Here is an 11,038-nt window from a genome sequence, read left to right as displayed (position 1 = left end):
ACTGGGAAATATCATGCATGATTCATGGAGAAAAACTTCTGTTGTCAAAGAATTCATCTTGCTTGGTTCCACTATTAATGCTCATGAAATGAGCAGTCAAGGGATCAAAGGACACATTTTACTGAGTAAATCTGTTGTATGAGACATCTTTAAAGTGATCGAAAGCAGGAGGTTACTTTTAGGACCAAGGTACACCTGATACAAGCCAGGTTATTTTCAATTGCCTAGTGTGTATGTAAAACTTTGACATTGAATAAGGAAGAGTAAAGAAGAATCTCTGCATTTGAATTATGGTGCTGGTGAAGAATATAGAAATTACCACGAACTCCAAAAAGAACAAATTGATCTGTCTTGGAAGAAGTATAAGCAGAATGCTCCTTAAGGGCAAAGATGGTGAGACTTTACAGCACGTATTTTGGATATGTTATCAGCAGAGAGCAGTACCTGGGAAAGCCCATCATGCTTGGTAAAGCAGAGGTCAGAGAAAACAGAAGGCTGCCCTCTACGAGATGGATTCCGGCAGTGTCCGCTACAATGGGCTGAGCCAGAAGAACAATAGTGAAGGTGGTGTAGTAGTGGGCAGTGTTTCGTTCTGTTGTACAAAGGCTCACTGTGAGCTAGAACTGACTTGATGGCACCCAACAGCAACAAAAACCCAGTTTGACCAATGCTTACATTTACTTTGGAAGATACCACTGCGTCTCTTCAGGAATAACGTCACCCTTCCTTTTGGTTTTTAGACTCATAATTAGATTTCCCACTGAGTAGGCCCTGAACACTGAAATGAAGTGAAATGGTGCACTATAAATAAAAAAGAAGGTAGACAAAATCCTTGACAACTTCCATCTTTCTACCTCATCCATGATGTTACCTATCGGTCCAAATGTGAGGGTTTAGGTCTGCACTCATGTGGCACCTGTCCGTATACCAAGAAGTAGTCTTTCAAATAGAACAAGGGGATACTGTATGATTTAAAGTCAGGAAGTGTATGTATAAGACTTGCATTTTTTCACCTTATATAGTCAATCTTTATGATAAGTAAATCCTCCTAGAAGCTGAACTATATGATGAAGACTGTGGCCCCAGCATTGGAGGAAGGCTAATCAACTACTTGTGACAGGCAGATAACACAACCTTCCTTGCTGACAGCTCAAGTGATGTGAAATACATACTAATGAATAGCAAAGACTAACAATTTCATTATGGAATGCAACTCAATGTAAAGAAAACAAAAATACTTAAAACAAAATAAAGGGAGGTAAAATCATTTCATTTTATTTGGATCCACACAATCAATGCTCATGAAAGCAACAGTCTAGAAATCAAACAGCATATTGTATTTGTATTTGGAAAATCTGCTGCACAAGACGTGTTAAAAATGTTCAATATATATCACAGTGAGACTGTATTAGTCTAGGTACTTTAGAGAAACAAATCCACTGCAACTCATGTATAAGAGAGTTTTATGTAAATAAAGTGCGCATAACGAAAACATCCCAACCCAATGCTGCCCAAGCCCACAAGTCCAACATTAACCCATTAACCCAACACCAGTCCACAAAGTCCTCCACCTCACAAAACAGAGGCAATGATGCCGACTGCAGGAGGAAAGCTGAGTCCGTGAACGAATACGCATCTCAGCACTGGCAGGGTTCTCCACACGGCTGCTCCAGCACCCAGGGCTGCATCGGGATAGGTCCATGTGGCTTCTCCTTGGGGATGTCTTGTAGGAAGTCAATCTTGCAAGCTGAAGCAGGGAACTGCTAAGGCAGCTGCACGCTGGTGCGACCATCGCAAATTAGAGACCCGAGAACTAGAAAGGCGAGGCTCACCACCCATTTATCCCTCCGCCTTTCAATTAGTCCCACATGTGTTTATCGGCCAGGTTGGCACAATTAACTAACTCAGAGGCCAAAGGTGCACCAGTGTATTTTTCAATCAACTCAAAGGCAAGTGGAAGCTGGACAATGTGAACGATATTTGGAATTAAGGTGTTGGTACAATTTAAAATACAACAAATATAAACAAATCTGTTCTGGAAAAAGAATTGTTAGGACACTCCTTGGAAAAGATGGTGGGGATACTTTGTCTCACCCCCTTTGGACATGTTATAAGGAGGGATAAATCCTTAGAATAGGCCATTATGTGTGGTAAAATAGAGGGTCATCAACAACAAAATAATTACAAACAAGGGGATGGATTGGCACAGTGACTGCAACATTGGGCTAACATTTAACAACTGTGAGGATGGCAAAAATCTGAGTATTGTTTCACGCAGTTGTGCAGATTGGAACTGGCTTGATGACATGCAACGCCTGTCCGTTTACCCCTGGTAAGTCTAGAGAGCACACCTTTCATCCCAGTGGGGAAGAATACATGTTTGAGGGAACTTAACATAAATCAGTTATTATCGTGAGACTTATGGCTACTGTCTTGAGAACTCTGACTAAAACCGCAGAGACAAAGGAACATCACATTACCGCCAAAGAAAAATTAAACAGGCTTCCCTTCATCATCATTAGATTCAAAGCATTGCGAGTGGGCTCACTTGCAGAGGTTCAGGGCATTGACTGCTTGTAATGTTCCCTGGGAAAGAAATCGATGAAGTCCACGAAATGCTTACTTCTTATGCATAAGGGAGGCGAAAGGGTTCACGAACGCAGCTTGAATTGATTTCTCTGATTTGAGTCAGTTTTCATATCCATAAGCCCTCGAATGAAGAAGTTCAGGTTCTCTTGAGGAAGTAATTTACAACACTACAAAAATATATTGTTTCTAACCAACAGATTATAACAAAGATGAAAACATCTACAGATGTAATTAAAACATGTATGAATTGAATTTGAGTTTACCTTAAGGGGATTTTCCTGAGTGTTTCTGTCCTCACCAGAGCATCCCTTTAAGAGGGGGTCAAGTTTTTTCCTGCAGTTAGACTTGGTCCAGCAGAGATGTTCTTCTTCTATTGCTGGTTTAAAAGAAACAAATGCTATGGATTCTTTAGCTGTGAGGGGGTGAATCACACCACCACCAACTATAACATTCCCTAATTTACCCTCCAGGTCATACCGCTCTATGTAGCCTGGCCAATATTTTTTTAATTATTATTTTGACTTTATCAGATTTTGAGCGGAGAACAAGAACTCAGTTTATTCTTACCCAAACTTCTGACTTATCAAAAGTCTGTAAGTAATGCTAATAAATTATTAGACAGATATTATGAAGTCATTCTGCACACATTCAATATAATTAGCCATTGCAGTAATATGTAGGTGTATGCATTGCGATTTTTACACCATTCTCTCTTGAGAAAAATTGAAATTCATAGAATTCAAAATGGTAGCTCCAGAGAGTGTTCTATCCAGAATTAGAACCCAAGTCTGTCCAATCCTTTGTCTATGTCCCTTCACCTGTCTTTATCCAATGACTGTAAGAGTGATACGACGCTGATGTATCTGGTGATAGAGTTAATTGGACAATTAAACAAAATCCATTTTAAAGGTATTTTTTCTTTCACTTCTACATTTTGGAAAGGAACACTATACAGGGTTTTAGACTGAATGAGAAAATATACACATAATGGGAAAATGTTACTGATCTAAATACTTTGGTGACAGAATAAGACAAATAATTCTGCAGGTCTAAGTTATCAGGAAAGAATGTTTGCCTTGGGGTTGGCAGTATGCCTTTCAGAAAGCTTACATTGCTGAGAATAGTGCAGAATTGGGGCACTGCATGGAATACAATGCAGGAGAAATATTCCACTAATTAACACAAGTGAAATCCCTATTTCTAATGATAAGACGAGATCCGTTGAGATGACCCAAATAAGTTCTCTGAAAAAATGTCTACGCCTTAACTGTGCTGCTGTGATTTATGATTCTTGCTTTTTCTAGCATCACACTCTCTTTAAAGAGATGAGAGAGAAGCAAGCTAGAATTATGTAATGTAAAACCTTGCGTATACTTTGCTTTTCATAAGAGTTTAGAACTTGTAAATCACTATTCATGTCACATATCTTTTGAAAAATCCTGGATATTGGGTTTGTCATAATAGAGTGATATATCCATAGTATGTTGTAATTTATCCTGTGAAAATTATCCCAGACAAATAAAGAAGAGATTAGAGGTAAAGAGACATTATTACTAAATGAATATTCGGAGATAAATTTTCATTGATATAATTGAACTCCCCCCCAAATATATGTCAACTTGCGTAGGCCACGGTTCTCAGTATTGTAATTATTCTTCATCATGTGATGAATTGCAAATCTTAACCTCTATGATGTTAATGAAAACAATTTGATAAAATTATGTTAATGATGCCATATACACGCAATGGGATGTATACTGAGTCTCTTTTTTAAGATATAAAATAAATTAAATAAATAAAAAAAACTCAATTTCCACCAAAAAGGAAGAGCCAAGAACTGAGCTCGTCATGGGGACTCAGGTCGCTGTGCTGAGAACCTCATAGACACAGAGAACAATTGATGCCAAGACACTTGGCAATCTATGAGGGACACCAGTCCCTGGGAAGCTGAAAGGGGACCAGGGCCTTCCCCTGCAACCAGGCAAGAGAAAAACTTTCCTGTAGGGAAAAGCTACTGTTTCATGTTGGTCTCCTAGCTTCTTAAACCAAGAAAATATTTTCCTGCTTTTGTAAAGCCACACACTTCTTTTATTTCTGTTGTAGCAACACTGGATAACTATGAGATATATAGGTTTTGTCTTGGTTTTCTTTCGTCAAAATGTTCCGTTATAAAATGAGGACTAAGTTTAATTCATATTAGGTGTTTTTACATCCTTGTGAGCATTTGTTGTTATTAACTATCATCGATTCTGTACTTGTCTCTTAGGGACTCCATGCACAACAGAAGGCAGTGCCTGCCACTAAGCCTTGAACCACCCCATTACTGATTGTGGATTAGTCTCTGGATAAAGACTCCTCTGTACAATCCAAGTGTATTAAAATCTTGAAATTCATGCAAATACCATTTTTTTTCTATCCTACAAAATTGTTTGGGTAATGATTAAGTCTAAGCAGTTTCCACTTAGAAATCATAGAAAACTAAAGTACTGAAAATTACATGTTCTGAAAATGTAGCAAACAGTCACCAGTCGTGTAAAAGGTTGTGATTCATAAGGAAGTAACTACATGAAACGAATCACCCTCTGGAAATGGGCATCAGAATGAGCTGTGATGAGAGAGCATTAGCAATAGCAGATGGTAAGGGTTATAAGTATAGCAGCCTATTTGCTTTTGCTATTATTCCTCTCACTGTAAGCTACCTTCAAATTTTCAATCGCTTTTGTCCACATTAAGCTCTCAAAAAGCTAAATAGTGAAGTTACTGTCTCACCATTACTAAAATCAACAGGCATAAAATAGAATTAATGTTACTTCCAGACTAAAGTCAAAGTACTATTTTTTTCCAAACATAAATTAACCTTCCTGCCTTTTCCATCTTGCCAAGATACAGCATTGGATCATCCCACGTGCATATTTTTATTTTAATTTACTGGGGAAGATTAATGAGCGTTTGGAGCTGACCTATGACAGGGTGCTTCTGACAAACCCTCTCTATCTATCCATTCATCTTTTGTAAACGTATTGATTTTTTATTTGTTTTCCTATTGATTTCACAATTGACTTCTCTCAGAAGATTTACTTTTTCCCAAGCTCAACATTCTTCCTTTCTTTTAAGTCAGAATATCTTGATTTCCACTTTATTGAACAGAACACATCAAGCAAAAACAAATCAGCCACCATTTCAACTTTTAAAGCTCCCTCTGTATGCTCAGGAACTTCCTTAGGGTTTGTGTCTTATATGAAGTACCCTTGTGATTGTTCAAGCCTAATTTTGCCTCTTTTGACCAGCACGTTAGTTATCCATTTTCCAATCTCCAGCTTCTCTTACTTTTCTACACTGATGTATAAATTAGGTTCACCTCACTTCTATATAAGATACATAAATAAAGAAAACTAGGACCTTCAATATTAAAATGTCATTGAGATAATTCAAAGCACATTCTCTTTTACAGAAAAAAAAGCTTTAAAAACGAAATCAAGCAGTCAACTGGTTTCCAATGAAAACATGACAAATGAAGCTAACTCAAGTCGTAGCCTTCATTAAAGTAAAATTTAATTTTATTTGAGAGAAAGTCAAGCAAATATTAGAGCTTGGAAAAGACTTGGTGGCAGTAAATAATAGGGATTTTAACGTGTGTATGTATATGTGCTTCCATTTTCTGAAAAATTGTTCAAACTTTCATTAAATGAACAGTAATTCTAAACGCAAAGTTCTAGCCCTGTTGTAATTGGTTGGGCTGTCTAGAGAGTTGTAACACATCATGTGTTTATATACAGAGAAAGAGGTTTATATCAAGGACTGTCTCACACAGGTGTGGAATAGGTAAGTTCAACCTGTTGGACAGATGTGAGCTGAAGGCTTCTCTGACTCATGTAGTTTCAGAAGCTGATGAACAGGAAGCAGAATCAAGAACCAAGAGGCGTGGATACAAAGGTAAATGAACCTGAGATAGGCGGAAGGAGTACACATTGGCAGTCTGCTGATGGATCCTGGGATCCATAGATGACAAAACAGATGGATGAACCAGGAAAAAAAATCCAACTCTACAGAAGGTGAAGGGTCAAAAGGGAGCTGGGCTCTGGTTAGGCTCACTCTTATGCAAAAGGTACCACTCCAAAAATGTGTCAGCTAGTTATAACTTGATTGATAGGCTGAGCTCAACCGATACCTTCATCCATTATAAACGTTAACCATCACCCCTACTGCATATAATGATTGTCTACTAGACAATGCAACAAGGACATGAAACTCTCTAACACGTGAAATCTGTTTCTACCAACACCTAAGAGCACATCAAATGGGACTGAAAACAAAACCTAAACCAGAACTAACGTCACATATCATGTTTACGATACCTTTGTCCGTAGATCTGTTAACAAGCAATCAGACTCTTTGTCATATTACTTGCCGTTCTTAGTCCTCCTTATTCCAAACATACAGAGTATCCTCAGCTAACAATATGTGAAACATTTGGAATGCATACTCCTATGAGGAGTGGGTGCTCAATAAATGAACTCTACACGTTTTACTAGTTCCCTTATTTACCTACCTGAAGAATATATTATCACTTAGATGATTTAGTGATACATTTCTTAAAGTTTACTTATAAAGGTTTCATATAAATGTTTACTGTGATACTCACTGCCTACCTACTGTGGGTCACCATTCTCATTCTTCATGCCAAACATATACTTTAAATTAACACAAGTAATAAAAATCTATGGCTTAGCAGTGTAATGATTAGGACAATATTATCTTGTTTAAATCCATAGTCTATCTATAATATCTATCTATAAGATAATGAATATTCATTTGTTCAGAAATATTTGCTAGCACCTGTGGAAGCAAAGTTGCTTGTTCCTGAGGCAAATGGGACAGGATCACCACATTTCACAGTTCAAGGCCCATGGGAAACATGACGGCTTAACCATGGGAGCTGGTGAAGCTGCAGCTGGACTGTCTCTCTGCCTGAGATCAAATGGACACTTTGCCTCATGTTACTTGCCAAGGCTGCAGAAGCAGCTGCCTACAAACATCATTTATTTCATGCTCCCAGCCTTGTCCTCCCCTTCTGTCTGTGAACATCTTTGCTGATGTGATAGTACTTCTTTGTATACTCCCAAACAAGTGCAAAACTGTATCTTTTGTGTAAACCTGTCATGTGTTCCAGGCTACACACAGCAAGGGCATTTAAACTTGCCTTTAATAAAGCTCCGGGCCCAGGAGTGACTATACTGCTGGGTCCCATGTGCTTCAACTGCTTCTATCCTTTTCTCTCATCTCTCGTTTTCTATTTGTAGCCTGTGCAATGTGTAACCCATTCGATTTGTAAGATAAGAGCTAATTTGATATGATCTTCCAATCATCCAAAGTTTTTTCTTCTTCATTCTTTTGGGTGTGGGTGTGATGATTTAGTATATGTACTTTTCCTTTAAGTTACATGCTGTTCTTTTTAAAATATGTCTACAAAATTGAAGATGCAGACACATAAAAAGTGATCACTTGTTTCTATTTGTGTTTTGGAGTGTGAGGAAATTGCCAGCCGGTCTCCTGACTTCCCTTAACATCTCATTGGCCAAGATTAAATCCCACAACCTTATTTCCACCATTGGTTTAGAATAATAGGTCTTGCTAGGTCTTAGGATGGACTTAACATCTAGTGGATAAAGGTGAGCACTGGAATAGAACTAGAGAGTCATTAAGAAAGTGACAGGAATGGGGTGGATGAAAATGGATGCTACAGTGGTCACCAGAAATGTCACTCTCCTTTCCAAGAGTCAAACTCCCAAATCCAACAAATTCATGTGTTTTTAATTTTTTATAAAACCATTTCTATTTCTGATAAAAATAAGTAATCCCTGAAAGCTATGGGGGAAAAATTCTGTATCAGCCACCTGAGGCTTAGGGTGTACCACATTGCATTTAACATTAGGACTTGTTATGTTTCAATTATTTCTTTTTTTTTAAAGAAATATTTAGTGAATTTACTCCAATGAAAGATACTTAAATGATACAGAACTGAAAATATTAGAAATCCATATACAATAAAAAGTGAACATAAATTAGCTAACTCCAACATTTCCAGTTAAGCATTTATACAAAAACATAATCATTTTTTGTTTTTAGTATAGGTATAACACATACATACATGCCATGATGATTCTGACAAAAAGAAAATCAGATATACTAAAAATATTGTCAAGTTTTTAAAATGATGTGAAGTAGGTTTCCTCAACATTCTACATGAATATAAACCTGTGATTTAATGATTTTAACATGTCAGAAGCATGGTTGGTTTTCTTTTTTAAAAACAGATCTTGGTATTTTAACACATTGGCGTATTAATAATTGAGGCATTTTGCATACACAGTAGTATCTCAGTGTGAACAAAAACAATTTAATATTGATTATTTGGTATGATGTTTTAAACTTTCAGTCTTTTCAACATAAGAAAATAGCTGCACACATTTAAGTGTATTCTTATAAAACACAATTTTTAAGAAAATTCAGGATGATTGGTCCTTGTGGTTCCTAGTATTAAGTCCTTTGTTACTTTTCCACATAGTATAAGTTATATTATGTAATATGCAGGAGTGCATTAAGATCCAGTAGTTCTTAAACATGTAAATTTCAAACGCAGCAATGGCCAACAATCTTCATAGTGCACTTTTGCCTCTTTGAAGCTGAAGCTGCTCCTTTGGGATATTCTCCCACTTCAATGTGAAGTAGATTGTTAGGATTTCATTAGTGGTTTCATTGTGTGACTTTTGTTAAAAGAAAAAATGATTTTTATTTCTTCCATAGTTCGAAGTTTTCAGAAAGATACATCCCCCCCCCCCCAGAAATCATATAGTCCTGGGGTGTTCTGAACAACCACACATTCTTTAGCAGAGGAAACATCTCAATGCAATTGTAATAAACAAGCATCTCCATCCTCAGCTATATTACCAGTGTATCCTGGAACCAAAGTCAGATGGTTTTCCAGTTCCCATAACCCACTTCACTGTTGTTCTAAAATCTGAATATTTCCATCATTTTAAATTTCTGTTTTGGATGATAATTCTGACCACCACCTTTTTATAACTGTTTGAAGCCAGCTTAAACCAACTATTACATACGCTTCACATTTGCTCTTAAGTAGTGACTTTACTAGAGGCAACAAGTCTACACAGCAGCCAAGTGAGAGGTATTGTTTTTCTTCCTGCAAACTATTGGTGAGCACAGGAAAGCAGTCCACCACAACCCCAAGATCTTCTATCCTCACCAAATAGGCTACAAGTTCACTTACACTTCTCTTCCTCCAGAAGGTTTAAGCTACATTGAACCTCAAATTTCTGCTGAACAAAACTTGCGCCATTGTTTCATGGTCCTGAGAAACCTCAGGAAAAAAGCCACTATATGTTGATGATGGGCCTTCTGTCTTTGAAGCACCAGAAGCACTGGAGTTAATCAAATATGTTCCACTGTCATGGCGTAATTTGCACAAGTCAGTTCATGTTCTTTATTTGCCGTGACACAGCCCTCACTTGCAGGGGCCTGCTTCTTTCTGTAACAAGGACTGGGGAGAGGATGAGGAATTTCCTTCTGTAATAGGTCGCCTTATGTAGTTTATCTGGGCTCTTCATAGCTAGTCCAACTGTTCTATTGATGTAAGCAGCCAACTGTTTTGGAGATGTCTTAACCTCCTTCTTGTTCTTATTAATGAAATTAGAGTTCCTTTTTCTGGGAAGATCCTTGGAATGATCCTCAGTATTATTACAAAGGTTCCGTTTTTTAATGTTGTGGGTTTCAGATGCCATTATCTCTTAAATACTGGTGCCTCATGGTACTGCGGCGCTTCAGTCCAGCCCTACGGCTTGAGAAACCGCTCACGTCCACTCAGGCGAGAGCCATTCACAGCCATTCAAATGCACCCTTCAATTATTTCTTAAAAGAAATGCCAAGCTCTTTCCAAGAATGTCTGTCCTGGCTAAATCCAGAAAAAATGACACAAAAATGTACCACTTGATTGAATTAAGTAAGTGTTCCATTTACATTTATTTTATGCTTTTTTTCATTCCAATTATACTTTACCCATGATTTAGTATGAAATTTAGTGGGTTTTCATTTTTTTTCTGAACAAACATAAAGCCAAATTGCAGAAGGGAAAAGGGACACTTTCAATGCAGTTATCTAAAAAGGCCTTCTTCCTTTAACATAATGATGTTTCCTGGGAATTTTTTAATGTGGAAATGCAAAAGGAAATCTATAGTATATAACATTTATTTTAATAGTACAATATAATTAATTACCTATTAACATAACCATGTAGTAAGATACTATTAAAATCATACTATTTAACAATTACAGAACCTAACCATATACTGTTTGTATAAATAAATATATATATATATAGTTGTTGTAACAACACTGATATATGCATCTCAGTACTGGTGCGGGTCTCCATGTG

At 37.2% G+C, this 11,038-nt stretch overlaps 1 pseudogene; it reads right to left on the bottom strand.

Moving 5' to 3' along the window:
• Positions 1-9,490: 9,490 nt before the first annotated feature.
• LOC101656815 lies at positions 9,491-10,388 on the bottom strand (annotated as a pseudogene).
• Positions 10,389-11,038: the final 650 nt, after the last annotated feature.

The sequence above is a fragment of the Echinops telfairi genome, unplaced genomic scaffold, assembly GCF_000313985.2.
Source record: "Echinops telfairi isolate 266 unplaced genomic scaffold, ASM31398v2 ScPeMD7_7405;HRSCAF=8443, whole genome shotgun sequence".
In the NCBI taxonomy this organism is placed as follows: Eukaryota; Metazoa; Chordata; class Mammalia; order Afrosoricida; family Tenrecidae; genus Echinops; species Echinops telfairi.
Note: the sequence above shows the minus strand (reverse complement) of the source record. Positions and strands in the feature narration are given on the sequence as shown.